Genomic DNA, 4,797 nt, shown 5'->3' on the forward strand with positions numbered 1-4,797 from the left:
CTTGGAAAAACGTAGTATTCTCACAATTTGGCCTCTCAGATTGTGAGATACCTACGTTTTTGTCTGCCCATTGTTTTGCATTGGCCTGTGCCCACGTCACGTGACTCTCAAGATCCCGTCTGCGAAACCGAAAACATGGCGGACATTCCTTGTATTTTCAGATAAAAATGTCATTTTATAATATAGTTTGGGCATTAAAATACATTCTGACACCATTTCTAGCGAGAAATATGCTCTTTGCTTCCACAATCTTCAGCCAGTTCATGCTTACGATCTATATTTTATTAGTTATCACGAATATTTTTCAGATCTCGCCAGAAAAATCGTAGTAATGTAACGTTTTTATCGTTGCTATGGTGGTTGCTGTGAACGCTGCCATGCCGTAAACCACGTCGTAGCGTGCTGTTTGAATCATCGTCCGTGCGTTGCGTCGTTCAGTGAGCGTGAACGTTATTCACGTTATTTGATATTAATATTTGATGATAGATTACACCTCTAATTCGAAGGATCTAAGAAGTCCCCGCAACTACATTCATACCGAGGCGGGCCCGAGTGCGCATGCGTGAGCGGACCTGTCGTGTGACTGTCGTAAATAAAGTTTTTTTTAACTTTCCGGTCCATTTAACACAAAGCTACGTCATAAACATGGAGCGCTTGGAAGACGACGATGTTATAATCCTTCTGTCAGGTAAGTAGTTTATTTTGTTTTGTTTTTAAATATTGTAACGATCTGGGTTTACAGTCCGAGTGCTGACACAGCGAATGTGGAGTCTGTCGATACAGACAATGGATGCTATTCATTTGCTAATATTCTATTGTTTGTACTCAGGCTACGGCCCATTGTAGCCTGTGTTACCTGGGATGTGAATACATGGTTGGTGAGACCAGTTCCAGACGCTTAGCTCATCATTGAGGGACGCTACAATATAAATATAAACATAAACAGATAATGTAATGGTATAAGGAAACTAACAGAAACCACGAATCAGCCCATAAAATAGTTGTACACGATACAGTGTAGGGTGCAGGGTGAAAGGCCCATTGTGGGGCCTTCACTATACATTCATTCTAAGTTTTGAGAGCTTCCCTATTTTTGGAGTGTGATAGTTTGATTTCGTCTTTCAAATTAAGGATGGTTTATGATTGAACTTTGATTTATGAATGCTTTAGATTAACAAGGGATGTATTTGTCTACCATTACTCCACAATATCAGATCAATTTGGTTTAATTTATAGTATGCAATATGACAATAATGTTTTCAAAACAAGATGTTCGGGCGTTGCGATACATTTTAAGTAACAATTGGTATGTTCTGTTTTTTAATCAAGGAGGATCCAAGTGAAGCTACAGGAGTTTCAGCAACGTCAAAAACTGGGACCGAACAGTTTGTTTTGCTTGATGAGGAACAGGAAGGGCAGCCTCTCCCAAAGAGAAGGAGACCTGGAGAGAAACAGAAGCCGGGTTTAAGCCACTGCCACCATCCACATACATCGAGGAAGATGAGGGAGAGAAATTCTCCTACCATTAAAGAGGTACTTTTAAGTTACATACCACAAACACCATTTTATATAATATACTAAATATAATTTTTTTATTAAATCCCCAAAGTACGCTGGGTGAAATATAAGTTAATATCACACTGAAAGAATACCTCCGCTGACTAACGTTGATGTTACTGGAATTTAGTACATCAAATTATTTTTCCCTTGCTTCCTAGAATGGTTGATTTTTGACCAAGCATGCTTCCCTGCTGTGATTGTTCAACTGGGAAAACAACTTTTTCCACAGGAAGGCAAGTAAATTTGATTGGAAGGAATCTAAATGTTTTTTGGGGAAAAACAATGTATGCAGTAATGTCATTTAAGATTGCTTGTGCATTGAAATAATTGCTTTTTGTCTTTGAATTTCAGGGCGATGCACTCAAAGACGTTTTCAGTGGACATTGCTGATCTAGTTGAAAGTGGGTACTGGCCAGCAACAGTCAATTTTAAAACCTTGTATGCAGTGGATTGGTTCACTAAATATGAGGATCACAAGATTGCGGCTCTGGGAATGTCACGGCAAGCTTTTGTTAGCATGCCTGAACATCGCACAAAAGTCTTAGGTCGGTGAGTATAAAATGGAACTAATTACCCACTGCTTGCAATATGTTTCCCATATATTTACTATAATATAGTGTTGGATTTTTGTCTTTTTCTAGCAGATTAAGATATGTGGGGATACCATGCAGAATGCATTACTGGAATAGACCTATGCCAAATTTGAAGTTGAGAGGCTGTCTCAGGTGCAGCATTCAGTGCCCTGCGTGCACACCCTCCATGTTGGCTTTTGCAGTGGATGGGATCCGTAAACTATACGGCTTTAAGAGCCAACCAGGGTGAAAAATTTAGAGTGCCATAAACAGTACATTTGTAAATATGTATATATTTTTATATGTTTGAGACTTGATTGATTTTTTTGTTGTTCTGGCCAAGGATTCTGAGGTGTCTTCCTTGGTTGACTACATCCATGAGACGACAAAACACGTAAAGTTATATTACATTGTCCCTTATTTTACGACGCAACGTTTTCTTGTACCCTACCAATTTTATTTATGAATAATGATGTTTGGAAAGTAGAAAACAAAAACCCCACCACCTTCTGAATTTATCCTTCTCCTACGCACCTGTCGCCTGTCTCACGAAATAGATGTGCAAAGTTTTCCTCTGTTATGTATAATGATGACCCCATCAAACATCATGTTAGCAATATTTACACCTTTTTAATTTATACTGTTTATTTCTGTCTACATGTGTGAATTTGCCTTCATTAGTTTTAGAAAAGAGCGATGTTGTATCGGTCAGTGGGCGGCAGCACGAGACTCACTAGTCTGTAAGTAGACGAAGGCGTTGAGGTTGCTGTCGGCCATTGTTTTTTTGCTTAAGGGACTGAATATGTTCCGTGCAGAAATATTTGCACTTCCCTTATATCTACAAAAACTGCTTGCTTCACAGACTGCAGTTTTGTTTTGCTCCGATGTGGTGAGCAAATACTAGCCGTATCTGCAAAGGGTTGTGCAGCATTAACATTTTGTAACTCTGATTTTGTTTTGACAGACTGTGCAAAGGACCTTGAGAACATCACCACTCTACAGGAAGACACAGTCCAGTAATGGGTGTCAGATGTTCAGCAGTGGACGACAGGTACTGTGGAAAAAATGTATGTCATTGTTGCACAATGTCCTTTGACTCTGTTTACACAAGGTCTACACAAAAAGGTTTGATTGTAAACTGATATTGGCACTAATTCATTTTATTCTCCTCTTCACAAGGACCAACCAATCAAAATGACTTACAGAACGCCATTGAGGACTCTATTTGAGCATTAAGCAGCAAAGATTTCAGCTGTATCGTCAGGCTGGTGAGACAACAAGATGCCAACTTTAATGCCAATTTCTTTGTGTAACATACTGTGACAAAATGTATTGATTACTATTTGTAGATTGTAAAAATACCTAACCCATTTATAAAAAAAACAAAACTAGAATTACCGCACTGCGGTTGTATGACTCCGCTAACCAGTGCAGTTTCTGTGTACATATCTCTACATACTTTTTCTCATATAAATGTCACTGTAACCTCGACAACTGAAACCGTAAGATGAGGTCATTGTGGCCTTGACCTTTTGACTTTAAGGCAAATAGTCAGATGGACAACCCGAAAACATACAGTTATGCCTCCGGCAACTGGCTATTGCAGAGGCATTAAAATGTTAGTGTTTGGTTTCACATTCTAGATGGCAATAAGCAGAGACATCAACTCAGGAAAAAGATTTCTGTAGAAAAGAAAGCCTTGTATGTGTGTATATATACATACACACAAACGCACTATTAAAACGTTTTGTTTTTTATCATATACTCTCAGGCAGTACTGAGGCATTTACGGAGACGGGACATGAGGGTCTACTCTGTGTGCTCAAGAGAAGATTGCACAAAGTTCAAGCTCAGCAGGCTGCAGTGGGTCCGACATATTCTGGAACGGCAACAATGTCTTTGGATGACTCCTCCTCTGAAGAGGAAAACATGGAGTTACTTCTCCACTGATGAAGAACTGTGAGTGCTGTGATTAGGTAAACGTGTGAATAACTCTGTTGCTGCACTGCTACTGTTGCTACTCCCTGGCAGCCTTAGGAAGGCCTTAGCTTTGTGTTGGGTAGCTGTTAGCTTTAGCATATTTAGTTTTTAGCGGCCTGTCTGACGTTTATCTTTAAAAAAAAAAAACAATCAGAGGGAACTATCTTCAGAATTTAACACTATGGTTTGTTTGTGTCCTTCAGTTCTTCTCAAGTGAAGCTGTACCACTGTGCTCCAGCTCCACACTCCCTCCTGCAGCCTCCGCTCCTGATGCTAACCTCCTGTCTCCATCACACCAAGCAGCAAACCTGGAGTGACAGAACTTTCTCCATAGCTGCCCCCTCCCTCTGAAACCCCCTCTCCCAAACACTATTTTTGTATTTTTTTGCATGAGAATTGTTGATCATATCATTTCCAGCAACTGCCTTAATGTAATTTTTGTGCATAATAAATGACATTGATCATAACATATTGGGATTTCCTTGCACTTCTACACCATGTTATTGGCAGATAAGATGCTGATTGAGTTAAAGCAGTGAATGCTCTGCTTTAAGCAAAATAAACACAAAAGGATCAAATGGATTTGAAGTAGAATGGGCACATTACCTTCTGTAGAGAGTACCTCAGCTACTGAAGTCAGAGAATTACTTTCTTTATCTGAGGTTTCAGTCATTTATAGTCACAG

The 4,797-nt window shown here is 39.5% G+C and overlaps 1 long non-coding RNA gene across 5 annotated transcripts; it reads left to right on the plus strand.

The window, feature by feature from the left end:
- Positions 1 to 1,913: 1,913 nt before the first annotated feature.
- LOC118106790 lies at positions 1,914 to 4,579 on the plus strand. Of its 5 annotated transcripts, none has more exons than XR_004695234.2 (7): positions 1,914 to 2,109; positions 2,202 to 2,378; positions 2,476 to 2,526; positions 3,097 to 3,183; positions 3,312 to 3,400; positions 3,904 to 4,108; positions 4,316 to 4,579. It is a non-coding gene; the product is annotated as an uncharacterized LOC118106790 (long non-coding RNA). The 5 variants fall into 5 exon arrangements; XR_007034840.1 differs by having other exon boundaries at positions 3,904 to 4,091; XR_007034841.1 differs by having other exon boundaries at positions 2,205 to 2,378.
- The last annotated feature ends 218 nt before the right edge of the window (positions 4,580 to 4,797 follow it).

This window comes from Hippoglossus stenolepis, chromosome 15 (assembly GCF_022539355.2).
Source record: "Hippoglossus stenolepis isolate QCI-W04-F060 chromosome 15, HSTE1.2, whole genome shotgun sequence".
NCBI classification, from domain to species: domain Eukaryota; kingdom Metazoa; phylum Chordata; class Actinopteri; order Pleuronectiformes; family Pleuronectidae; genus Hippoglossus; species Hippoglossus stenolepis.